The 13972-nt window shown below is 42.2% G+C and overlaps 1 protein-coding gene across 1 annotated transcript in view; it reads left to right on the top strand.

The window, feature by feature from the left end:
- Positions 1-13972, top strand: part of CUX2 (cut like homeobox 2) — a 598839-nt gene that overhangs the window by 330325 nt on the left and 254542 nt on the right. The window lies entirely within an intron of this gene.

The following is a 13972-nucleotide window of genomic DNA, read 5'->3' as shown; positions in this document are numbered from 1 at the left end:
CAGCGATCAGTGCTATAAAAAGGCATTGATTACTGTATAAATGTCACTGCCCAGGAAGGGTTTAACACTGTGTTCCCTAGGTGTGTTCTAACTGTGGGGGGAGTGTGACTGACTAGGAGGGGAAAGAGATCGATGTTCATACTTAGTATGGACACACAATCTGTCTCCTCTCCCCTGAGAGAACTGGGATCTGTGTGTTTACTGTCATGAGTGATCGCGGGTGTCTGGCGGTCATCTCACCTGCCACGCACTCGCCGCAAGCCACGGGTGTGCCCCCTAGTGGTCAAAGGGCAAACCGACATAAGGTTATGTCCGTTCGCTCACCTGTGCCATTCTGCCACAGTAAAACTATGGCAGCTGGTCGGGAACTGGTTAAACAATGCAGTAAAAAGCCAAACAAGTTAATTGACTGGACATTCTGTTGGTGAATAAATTAATGGCATTAGGGGCTCGTATACCTTTTTGAGCAGAGGAGAGTGTTGAGAATTCTGCTGCTGTCCTGGGTTATTAGAGAGAGAGAGCGTCCGGTGGAAGCGGCCATTTCCTATGTTTTTAATTACCGGCTGGTCAGAGCCAGAAGAGTCATGGAGAAAGCTTTTGGGATAATGGCCAGCCGGTTCTGCCTATTTTTGACACCAATCCATGTGGCGGAATGTAAACTGAACCATATAGTGCTTGCCTGCTGCATTCTGCACAATTTTCTCAGAAAAAAGTCACCAAACTATGTGGCCTCAGTTGGGCCTGAGGCCAACTTTCCAGGACCTTCAAACCTGATGGCACTTGAAGCTGGCCATCCTGGCTTGCCCCCCCAAAAGGCCCCCGAGGTCAGAAGCAGATACATGGAGTACTGTGTGGGTAGGGGGGCCATTGATATGCCAGACAATCTCTGAGACATTTTTTAAATAAATTTATATTTGAAACTGGAATAATAGTTGCTTTCATTTACTGCTTGGGTTTCTTTTAGCTGTCTCCTAGGTTTTATTTTTTTCATGATTGCTGTTAGCAGCCGCTCCTGCGCGCATGCACGGGGTTGACATCATCGCCAGTCACAGGGCCGGAGCTGCGATACCCGGAAGTCACTCTGGGTATCATGGCAGCATCAGAGGAGGCCTGACGAAGGTTCGCTTTGGGGGCTTCCATCTCAGGTAAGCTATTCATAATGAGCTAGTATGCTATGGATACTAGCTCATTATGCCTTTGCCTTGCAGGGTCTATTTTTATTTTTATTAAGGCTTTACTTCCTCTTTAAAGACTTTTGATGTGGTTGCGTGGTTCATTGTGAATTTAGATAATAGCGTAGACAGTAAAAGTATTGTCACCACAAATATGCCTCATTCTGGGCATGACTTGGTCAGATAGGTCAGGTAGAGAAAGCCACCTTAGGGCAAGAAGTGTGTTACTGACCTGGTCACCAAGTGAAAATAAAGGGGAAAAAGTCTATAAAAAATAAACTAAATTATCAAGCTGAAATATATGCAATATATTACATTTTAGTTTTTAGTTTTATGCCACTTTAAACAGTCTTGTTACTGTTTCTTTTAAATTCTCAGGTCTTGTTGCCTCTGGCAGCCCCAAATATAAATGTTATTACACCTTTTTATGTTTTCATAATCATTCAGTTGTAGATGGAATTATATAAATTGCTGGAGGGTGCCCAAGTCCTTGGAGCACCTTTGTGCCATGTTTAACTAGAAATCTTTCAGGGGGTTGAGACTGGTGTCTAGGTAGGGGATGTCAAGTCAATCCCCTGCTATATATTGTTTATGGGCTGGTAGAGTCCTAGATGTCAGGTTATGGAAGACATAATAGATTGAAGTGCCTTATCAGGGTTCAGATAAAAAATAAAAATAAAGAGCAGTGCGATGCCTGAAATCAGCACATCAGCAATACACTGATCTGTCTGGACGGTACCGCACACCAGCTGCTGCGTTTTAACACAGCAACTGGTCTGAAAATACCCTAACGCTACCAACTCCCCAGAATGCTGCTGTCCAAAGGTGTCTGCTTTACTACTTCATCCACAATTCAGACACCCGAAGACCAGAAGTATGTTACTGGTTGGTTCAGTATTTAATAGAATACTGCCAGAAAAGCAGAAATTTTTTTCATATCTGCATTTTTTATGTATTTGGATTCATTGTTTCAAATGATCTGGTACTTTTGCAAAAATCATTACAATCATTTGTCAGAGGGATAGGCCACAAGCTGGTGAGTACTCTCTTTATGTGTCTGGGCAACCTAAATTATTCAGGTCTGGTACTGTACATTAAAGGAAATCTTTAGTGAGGAAGTATGGAGGTTACCATTCCTGACCTTTCCTTCTGAAAATGTTTGTTCCCTGGTTGCCATTTAGATTTAGTATCTTTGGTACTTTCTGAGTCATTGACCTGGACAGAATGTGCAGATTACAAATTCAGACTTTTAAATCCCCATGTTTTTTTCTGTCTCATAAAAGAATGAAGCCAGAGACAACCAGCAAATAGCATTTTCAGAATCAGCATTGGTAGTCTGCATATTCCTTTCAGCAAAATGTGGGTTCCCACCCTGTTTCCAACCATTGTGGGCTGGCTTTCTTTTTCCTGGGGCAGGCAGGGTATACAGTATGAGAGAATGATGCGGTATACAGGGTAGAGTATACAGTACAAACTAGGAGTGGAACTGTGTTGTTGACACATGAGAACAGAAAGAACCATGGAGAGCTCCATCAGGTAGCTCTAAGCAGGATACATGTTTCCCCTCAGCATGCCCCCTGCTTTGAGTGTAACCAATGCAGTATATCAGGGATATGCAATTAGTGGACCTCCAGCTGTTGCAAAACGACAAGTCCAATCATGCCTCTGCCTCTGGGTGTCATGCTTGTGGCTGTCAGAGTCTTGCTATGCCTAATGGGACTTGTAGTTCTGCAACAGCTGGAGGTCCGCTAATTGCCTATCCCTGCAGTATATTAACCAAATTCTTCCACTAGTAAAAACACCTCACACAGTATAGTAAAACACTGGCTAAGCACACAGTTAACCCTTTGATCACCCCTGATGTTAACCCCTTCCCAGCTATGTGTCATTAGTACAGTGCCACTGATCCCCAAAAAGTGTCAGTGTCAGATTGTCTGCCGCAATATTGCAGTCCCGCTATAAGTCGCTGATCACTACCATTACTAGTAAAAATAAATAAATAAAAATGTCCCATAGATTGTAAACACTATAACTTTTGCCCAAACCAATTATTATACGCGTATTAGGATTTTATAGCAGGAAGGGGAAAAACAATATTATTAAAATTGACGTTTGCACTGTTGAAGAAAAAGGCCCAAAAAAATAAAAAATAAATAAACCCTAGGAGACAGCTAAAAAGAAACCCAAGCAGTAAATGAAAGCAAATATTATTCCAGTTTCAAATATAAATATTTATATCTCTATATTTAAAAAATGTCTTAGCCCTTGTACACACGGTCGGAGAATCCGTCGGAATGTGTCCTATCGGACCGTGTTGTCGGATAATCCGACTGTGTGTGGTATGCATCGGACTGATTCCGTCGGAATATCCGTCGGACCCAATTTTCCAACTTGTTGGAAATATTTTCCGACAAACTGGTCCAATCATACATACTCCGATCATGTGTAGAGAATTTTAATCGGACCAAGTGCCACGCATGCTCAGATCAAATTCCTACATCAAAGCTATTGGCTACTAGCCTGAATGTAGTCCCATCGTAACGAAATTACGTCATCACGTTCTGAAAGATCGGATTTTTCGACAACTTTGTCCGACCGTGTGTATGCAACAGTTTCGGACAAGATCTGACGGACAAAATCCGACGGATTTGGTTGTCGAAATCTCCGACCGTGTCTACAGGGGCTTAGACATTGTCTGGCATATCAACAGCCCCCCTACCCGCACAGTACTCCATGTATCTGCTTCTGACCTCGCGGGCGCTTTGGGGGGGCAAGCCAGGACGGCCAGCTTCAAGTGCTGTGAGGTTTGAAGGTTCTGTTTTGTGCAAGTTTCACAGTTGGAGACACCCCTATATGGTATGCACTGGAGCACATGTGTGGGACACCCTAATAAAAAGGGTGTTCTGGTGTCCCACACTAGTGCTCCTGAGTCCAGATGTGTAAACAGCTGCTGAGTGTCCTCTCCTTTACACTGAAAAAAGTTTGCATTTCATTCTAGTTACAAACCCATCTAGAAACTTCTTTGACTAGAAATAGGCCTGGACAAATGCAGTTAACTGCAACTTTCCAAAACATCGTATTTTAGTGGGCGAACAAACGATGTTTCCTACGACCGACTGAACCCATGAACATGAAAGTGGCCATTTTAAACTGTACAACACTAATAATAAGGGACACCCTAATAAAAAGGTTGTTCTGGTGTCCTGAGTCTAGTGCTCCTGAGTCCAGATGTGTAAACAGCTGCTGAGTGTCCTCTCCTTTACACTGAATCAAGTTTGTATTTCATTCTAGTTACAAACCCATCTAGACAACAAACTTCTTTGACTAGAAATAGGCCTGAACAAATGTAGTTAACTGTAACTTCCCAAAACATCGTACTTTAGTGGGCAAACAAACAATGTTTCCTACGACCGATTGAACCTATGAACATGAAAGTGGCCATTTTAAACTGTACAACACTAAAGAAAAGCACATGGAGCAGGATGCAAGTAATTATAATAATAATATGAACACAGGACAACTACTTACTTTTTTGAAGAACTCGCTTGATCTTTCTGTACTGATCATGCTCCCCCAATTTCAGATCTGACCAGCGTTTCCTCAGTTGATCCTTGGATCGTCCTACCCCAAAATTCTTCTGCTGACTCTTCACAACTTTAGCCATGATCTTGTCCTTTCTCATATATGGGTTTGGATAAGGTCCATACTTCCCATCATAGTCGTTCCTCTTTAATATGTCCACCATCTCCAATATCTCTACAATGGACATATTTGAGGACTTAAATCTTCTCCTCTGGGACCAGGACGTTTCTGGCTCCGGGCTTTCCTCATCCTCCTCTTTGCTGTAATTAGCATGCATCTGCTGTGTCTCCGCCATGTGCTCTCCCCACTGCACTGAAAGAGAAGGTGCAGGGAATAACCTAGAAAGAACGTCAGGGGCAGGCGGAGTTTCACGCATGTGCAGTGTATATAAAATGTAACATGCATGCATCATACATAAGATCTGTGTGCGGAGGACGGAGTATCGGAAACGGCGATCGTTAGAACTAAGGTACAATTTAAACTTGGGGTATCAGTGGCATATACTGCGTATAGATTGAGGCCTATATTGGGTCAAGATTAGGAGAGTTTAGCCTGACATTGGGGTCTGTCTTGTGTTGTGTCTTGCAGAGAAAATGGATGGGTTCAAAAACCACAGCTTTCTACCTATCTTCATTGACAAGTACAGGGAGCTGCCCTGTCTGTGGCAGGTGAAACACCCCCATTACAATATTAAATTAAAGTGGCAGGCAGTGCTGGAGAAACTGCTGGAGTTGGTGAAGCCGGTGGTCCCCACGGCAAACATCCCCTATTTAAAAGCCAAAATTGGTGGCTTGAGGAGCACATATCTGAGGAAGCGCAAGAAGGTCCAGGATTCCATGAGGTCAGGAGCTGCAGCAGGTGACATTTATGTCCCCAGGCTTTGGTACTATGACAGACTGCATTTTCTGTTAGATCAGACTGAAATCCGGAAATCCCTCTCAACCCTTCCTTCCACGCTTCCTTCCACCCCAGCTGAGGCTTCCGACGCCCACCCTGGGACTTCCAGCCAGGAAGAAGTGGAGGAGCCCAGCTTGAGCCAGGTATAGTATTGTTCTATATATTTTTTTTTGTAAAAATGAATGAGGTTAGCTAGATGTGATTATTGATCACTAATTGCTGAAGTGTTTTACATATCAATAGACAGTAGTAGCCAAAAATAATTGGGACAAGAATGAAAAATGTTGGGGTCAGAATGATAGTCTTTTCTATTTGTTAACATTCAATTTGCAACAGTCATGAGCTGAAAATTGTGTGTGATTGATGAACCAAAAACTAAAAGTATGTCCCTTTTTCATGCACAGAAAGACCTCAGCCAGGAGGAGGCAGTGAAATGTGGCAGCCAGGGGGAGGCAGGGGTTAGTGGTAGCCAGGAGGTGGGCAGGTCTAGGAGCCTGAAGAGCACAGAATCCCAAGTCCATCCCCTCCGCCTTCCAACCAAAAGGCCCAGGAAGGGGAGGAGTCAGTGCTCAAGCTGATTGGGGAGGCTTCTACTGCCCTCAAAACCAATCCCACTCTTCAAGAGGCTTTTGTCTTCATGGCTGCATGCAAAAATGCAGGACATGGAGGAGGGACACGCCTCATGTGTGAGGAACTCATTTATCTCACACTAAACAAGGGGTTGAGGGATGAAATCACCAAAAAAAAAAACCTGTGTGAGTTGGACCATCCTCCTTCTTCTGCCACACCTCTAACACCACAGCCACAGCCTGGAAGGAAGCGTGTAAGGAAGACCAGAGTGTGATGACCTGGGTTCAGTCTGGTCTGACAATAGATGCAGGCTCTTGTATGACCACAGCCTGGGGACAGATATGTCATCTGCTGCTGTTTCTGATCTCTTGGACTCCTGGACCAGATTGTACTCCTTTATATATGGACTCCACAGGCCACAAATTTTGCCTTTAAATAATTGATGTTTGCCCTGGGGGCCAAAGGCTTCGCCAATTTCCCCAGTTTCTCCAGTGGCGCCTTCCTTTTATTTGATTATGACCCCTAATAAAGGTTTTTTTTGTTAAAGAAATACTTGCCTATGTGTTTTACTTAAAAAAGGACAAGGACAAGTCAAATTAACAAGGGACACCAACACCAAACCACCTCCTCGAGATTAAAAAATACAAGATAATAATGGTGTTGTGGTAACTTTGAAATACAAAACACACACAAAAAATTTTGGAGATCACCAAAATAAAAAAAAACAGGAGATCTTGATAAAAAAAAACAACCACAACATTTTTAAAAATATTAAAACATAAAAATAAAAATGATTCGGGAGATCTGACGAATAAAAATATTATATTCATGAAATCACAAGAAATAATAAAGAAAGAAGTTTGTGAGAAGTCTGTGTGAATATGAGCAGCAAAACAACTTCATTCTTCTAGCATTATAAAGAAAAAGAGAATGCGCTGCATTAAATTTTTTTTAACTTTGCAGTGTGACGAATATGCTATATCTATTACGAACGCTAGTTTTAGCAGACCAATCGCTTCCGTCTCGTAATTTATTCTGAGCATGCCTGGCACTTTGTGTGTCCGCCTTGTCTACACATGATTGGAATTTACGCGATCAGATCTTGTTGTCGGGAAATTTTAGGTCCAGCTCTCAAACTTTGTGTGTCGGAAATTACGACGGAAAAAGTCTGATGGAGCACGCACACAGTCGGATTTTCCGACAACATGATCTGATCGAACATTTTCCGTCGGAAAGTCCGACTGTGTGTACAAGGCATTAGTCTGTAAGGTTAAATATTGGGTTGGCCCACCCTTTGCAGCTATAACAGCTTTAACTCTTCTAGAAAGGCTGTCCGAAAGGTTTAGGAATGTGTTTATGGGAATGTTTGATCATTCTTCCATAAGTGCATTTGTGAGGTCAGGCACTGATGTAGACAAGCAGGCCTGGCTCGCAGTCTCCATTCTAATTCACCCCAAAGGTGTTCTATCAGGTTGAGGTCAGGACTCTGTGCAGGGCTGTCAAATTATTGGTACGTATAGGAGGCATTCCAATTGGTTGGCGCTGTCACATGGATGATGCCGACCAATCAGAACCCGCCTAGCCTGTCCTGTGAGCAGGGGAGAAGAAGAGAGAAAGCCACCAGTGAATCAGAAACCCAATGTAACCTAGTGGGTGATAGTCGGCCTCAGGTTCAGTGTAAGTTCACCTTACAGATTTTCTGTAAAGGTGAACTTAACCTTTAAAGTAAATGTGTAAGTCTGCTTTTTTTGAGAGAAAAGAACCCTTGCCCCTGGTCTGCAATAAACGTTACAAAGATTTTTAAAAAAAGGTCACTGCAATGTCCTACTTGCTGTTGTTTCTATTTAAATATCAAATCAACCATGTACATAATACCCCATACAATGAAGCCGTGTTTTATTTTTACCAACTTTACAAGAACATAGCTGACTAAAAAGTTAAGATAGTTTTTATTAAAAAAAAAAGTTATTATAAAAATCTATTACAAGTAGGTTTGTTTATATGAGGAGTGGAGTCATACCAGGACTTTTAATTTTACAGATATAAAAAGGGATGGTAGCATGGTTTCTGATAAAAAGAGGAAAAGGAGGGTATCTGTTATAGTAAATTTTAAGAGTAGTGACAATAAAAGATTCCTGTTTGAGGCTGATTCTTCGAAGCCTGACATGAAGCTAAAAATCACAAAAAGAGTTCAAATAATTAATCATAGATACAAAATAATGAATATTTCAATAAAATTTACAGACGCCTTTCTTTGTTAAGCATCAAGCAAGCTATTGTAGGCTGAGAATGTAGTTTATTGGTGCATTGGGGCATTCATTTAAAATGGGTGTGCTCTAAAAGAGGCGTATCCCTAACCTATTGTACAATTTAATTTGAATACACTGTATATACCAGAAGTCTTATCACAATAATGACAGAAACACAGTAAATAATGTACTGTTCATTAGTAAAATGATTTATGTATTTGTTTAGCTAGCTACAATTTTTAGTCCACACATTCTATTTAAGGCTTGGAAACCAGACAGCTCTTGCAGAGAATACAGTGAAAAACAATAATTACAACAATTACAGTTCAAAAAATTTGGCATGTAATATTTACAAAACCTCTGTAACGAAACGTCCCATACTCCGTTTGAGTGTTTTCATCATATACCACTTCCTTCCAGTCTGAATATAGATATCAGATCTTCCAAACTTTGGGAGGGGCTGCTGGAGAAATCCCCCACCTCCCCTCTCACAGCTAATTCACAGAGACATGTACATCCCATAATACACAAAGCGGACAGACACAATAGAACAATGGAATACAGCCACACCCCAAATGACCCAACACAGAGCACACCAAAGTATGAGTCCATATACAATATATATATATATATATATACACAGCATTCCAGTGTGGTTGTAAAGTGAGTCTGATTAGTACAGATCAGACTGGGGTTCTCGGCCACCCTGTTCCCTGGGAAAAATGGTTTCCCAACCTCCCCAAGAGATTCTGGATTCCACTGACCCCCGCCCACATTGACTCCCGTCACATCTCTCCCCTTTTCGGCAGCAGAGTAACACAGGAGGAGTTGACTCCAAAGTTAGTTAGTAATTCCAGTCCCCCAATGCCGGTATCCATACAGTAGCCCAAATAAATTGCCCTAAACATTGCTGTCACGTACCTTACAGCGGAGTCTGATATGACGAGGGTGGCCTCTTGCACGGTCCCGGTCCTAGCACCCCTGGAGGTGGAGACAGGAACTGCTAGGGCAGCAGAAAGTTGCAGGTGCCTGAAGACAAGCAGGTCAAAGGTCAAACAGGAGTTAGCAACGGGCTGGCCGCGGAGTACAGAATCAGGAGGCAAAGCCGAAGTCAGAGGTTCAAGTCGGGGTCGGTGCAGGTAAACAAGGCAGGTAATGCAAGGGTATTCCAAGAGGGTGGTCAGGAAGAGCCGGATGTTCAAGATCCAGGGAATTCAGACAAAGTAGTAGCGGGTATACAGGAATGAGCTGATGCTAAGTGGCTGCCCGTTTAAATATGGCGATGTGCGCCGTGATTCGCCAGCATACGCGCATGCGCACAAGAACGTGCACATTGCACATGTCCATTCCGCAAAAATGTGCCGATGCGCATATCTATTACATATGATTCGCTGATGCGCACATATGTTCAGAAAATGTGTGCAAATGCCCATATTGGATCCGGGATTCACCTGCTTGGTGCGGAGGTTCCCTGACAATTGCATTACTCACCCAGCCAACCTCTGCCTCTCTCAGAGAACCTACCCGTCGCTGGGGAGAAGTTGGGAAAATCAGAGAGGGGAGGGGGAAAAAGGAGGATGGGTGAATGGCCAAAACAGGAAAAGAAGAGGTGGCAGGAGAAAAGGGGTGGGGCGGGATGGGGAAGGAGGGGTGGAGGGGGGAAAAGGGAAGGTTGGGGAGATAAGGGGGTGGGGAAGGGGGATAAAGGGGGAAAGAAAGGGAGGAGGGAAGGGGGCAAAAAAGGGGGAGGGGAGAAGAGAGGGGGAGGAAAAGAAAAAGGGGGGAACAAGGAGAGAAAGGAAGGGGGTGGGGTGGATTATAGGGAGGGGGGTTCTTGTTGGTAAGGTGGGTGATGAGGAGGGGTTTGGTTTAGTGGGGATGTGAAGAGGGGGGTAGGGGTGAGAGGAGTGGGTGGTGGGGAGAAGGGAGTGCATATTTACCTAATGGTTAAAATAATTATAACCTACCTGCTTAGATATCTTTAAAAGTCTATTTAAAGAATGTATACAAAACTCCAGGGGGAAAAAAAAAGCACAACAGGCAAAAAGAGAGGCAAGCAGAGAGACCATACACAAGGTAGAAAAAAGAGGGAAAAGGAGGGGGAAGGGGAATGGTGGGACTTTATGTTAAGCACAGCACCAAAACCAGATGAATCAATTGGTAGATACTATTTAATGCATGTGGGACAGGAAAGCATGTAGCAAATAACATTATAATATAGTAATATAATAAATACATAGAAATGTACACACACATGTAAGTGTTAGAAATGTATACTTATACATAATTATTGCTACATAGTAAATAGTGAATATTTTAAAATGTATTAAATATAGCCCGAACTTACATATACACATGATTGATTGCACACATGATGATATAAAATTGATTTAAAGTTCTTCAAGGTAGTCGCATAGTAAACACATGTAATACATCAGTACATACGTACATCAGTATATAGCTCTACATAAGTTTTGTGGATAAATGACACTCATCATGAGCAAATGCAATCTAGGGATGTCTGTTTTAAAATATAAATACCAAATATTATTGTAATATTATTGTAACTAAAGTAACAGGGAGAGGGGGAACCACAACTTAATCCCAGCACTCTTACCTATAAGTAGGCTACAGTATTCAAAAACATGGGTAGTATCCGTAGCTGGAGGCACTATGGGAAACATCATAACCGGAAACTGTGGTGGCGGTGACTGCGGCAGCGGTGAACGGAAAACAAGAAATAAGCATCAATAGAGATGTTGTCCCCAATAAATGATTGTGGTTGTAATAAAAGTGCTGAATAAGGGCCCATGCGGCTTCTGTGGAAAAATTGTAAATAAAGTGTATCAGCAAAGTGACTCCAGAATGAATGATTGGGGAAGATAAAAGAGCCAACAACGAAGGGAAGAGAAACAGAGACCAGATCGTAAGTGTAAAGTAGAAACAGGTGAGTGACTCACCATAGAATGAGTGATGGTATCAAAGATAGCACAAAAAAAATAGATAGCTAGAAGGCCAAATGTTACCCTTAGTATGAAGTATAAAGCATAGTCCAGAGATGTGCATAGTGTCATTAGGTGTAAGGAGCAGACTGAGTGTGTGTTCCATACAAAGTCCCAACAATTTTATTAATGACCATACATCAGGTATCTCAAGTGGTGGGGGCTGGGATGTGGCGTAATTCTACATCACTAATAGATAGTTGCAAGCTGAAAGTTCAGTTCACATGAAGCAAAAGCCCGGTAAGGGAATCCCTCTATCTGTAGCCAAGCTAAAGCCTATGGGAGTCGAGTCTGTAAAGATAGAATGAATAAGTCGTTCATGCAGGAAAAGGCAGGAAGTCAACCCACCAGGATTTGGTTGTGAAGGTACCAATCTTACCTTACTCCTTGGTGCTGGTCACTACCCCCCAGAGATAGATCCGCGGTGCTCATTAGTGTACCTAGGCCCATTAAATGAGCTCCCAACTCAGAAACCATATGCATGCCGCCTGACGGTGGTGCGTAACGTCATCGGGCCTGGCTCCCCGCCCTCCTCGCGGCTATAGATATCGAGGCCTTATACTTGAGTATCCCCCACAAGCAGGGGTACCAGACGGCTGGTTCCTTCCTCAGAGAACAAGAACAGACCTCTTGGCCCCTGAACCAATTCATTTTTCGAATATACTACACTTCATTTTGACTAAAAACGACTTTACTTTTAATAATCAACTGTATCTACAGACTCAAGGAGTCACTATGGGAACATCTTGTGCCCCGACATCTTGTGCCCTGGCATATGCTAATTTGTATTTGGATGGATGGTAGAGATATATAACTTCTGATGATTGTTATACACATTTCCTTGAACATGTCCTATTATGGTACAGGTATATAGATAACCTGTTCATAGTATGGAGCGTATCGGGGATCACTAGTAGTCCAGCAATGGTAAACTTACCACTGTAGACCGACACTTTGGACTGCACCTCCGCTTCAATTTTATGGCTGTGAAATTCTTAGTACTTGAAGTAGTCCAACTAAGCCCTGGGGGGGAAATTGGGATTTTACAGAGAGAAACTCTGTGGATCGAACTGCTCAATGCAACCACCTGCCCAGGCCTAAACGAGATGATATCTTATAAACTGTTCTTATAGGTTTTTCGCATTTCCCCTTCTCCCACCCAATCCCTCTCCCCGTTTCCCTTTTCCCCTCACCATTCAGTTTTTCCCATCCAATCCAAGTTACCTTAATCCCATGGGTTTCCTTTGTGTACCCCTGACAACTATTGCAGTAATTCCCCACTGACCTATTACATCTCAGGTTACTAGGTCCTCCATATCTGCCCCTGAACTAGGTCAGTAATAGTCAAATTTCCAAAATGTTCTGTTTACAAATAAAGTTATGTATTATAGATTTGGGGCTATTCAGCCCCTTATTACCTGTTGTAATCAATGTGTTTTTCTATTTGCTAATTGTTGTGTATACTTGTAAAGAATTTTTAAAACCATTTATCATTTTTCTTCCACTTCACAATTGTGTGCCACTTTGTGTTGGTCTATCACATAAAATCCCAATAAAATACATTTCTGTTTTTGGTTGTAACATGACAAAATGTGGAAAATTTGGGGATATGAATATTTTTTCAAAGCACTGTAGCTCCAACACCACACCTCTGGGTAGTTTTATAGCTTACTGCTACTTCCTGCCCCCACACTGGCTTTTGACCCATGACTATGATGGCATGGCTCGCTGGCTCATATCATTATGTAGAAAGAGAAGGAGGTGAACAAACGTTGGCACTACCAGAAAACTTTGAAGCCTTGCATGCCAAAACAAAATGGCATTCAGCTGTATTTCAGGCTTGCGGATGGTTTAGCAGGTACTGTATGTGCAGGACCCCATGGTGCTTGCATTGTATATTTTACCTGACAGATTCATTCATTAACTTGATAAGATTAATTTAGCCTCAGCTGATGTTATTATTATGATCTATGTTTTTACTTATGTCTCTGAACATACTTCATCTGGATGTCTCTGGCAAATCAAGCAAGCGCTTATTTAATACTTCACTGTTCATAGACAGTCTGTTCATATCCATGTCTATACATGGCTAAAAATCTGCAGAGATGACTTCCTTGTAGCTACCTACTTCAGCTGCTGCTTCTTTCTTACCTTGTCTTATATTATGCAAAATGTATTTGCTAGGGAAAGAATGATACTTACTCTGCAGAATATTTGTCATAACTAGGCTCACACTTAAGAATACATCTCTAAGCAATAGGAAATTAGTATACTGAACTCCTGCATTTCTTTGTCATTAAAATCCTTGGAATTTTCTACATGAATGCTGACAGTGTATTTTAAACCCCAATAATTCATCTGTAAATTGCCAGTGTGCTGCGCTAGGGTGCATCTTGATGTTTGATGATGGGCTTTTTAATGTTTTCTCTTTTCTCATTTTATGTTGCTGTTTAATCTGCCACTTTGCAGTGTGATTTCTTTTTACAATGTCTGAAACATT

This window comes from Lithobates pipiens, unplaced genomic scaffold (assembly GCF_037356315.1).
Source record: "Lithobates pipiens isolate NorthernLeopardFrog02 unplaced genomic scaffold, aLitPip1_a1.2 Scaffold_3, whole genome shotgun sequence".
In the NCBI taxonomy this organism is placed as follows: Eukaryota; Metazoa; Chordata; class Amphibia; order Anura; family Ranidae; genus Lithobates; species Lithobates pipiens.
The sequence above is the reverse complement of the archived record's forward strand: the minus strand, read 5'-3'. Positions and strand labels throughout refer to the sequence as shown.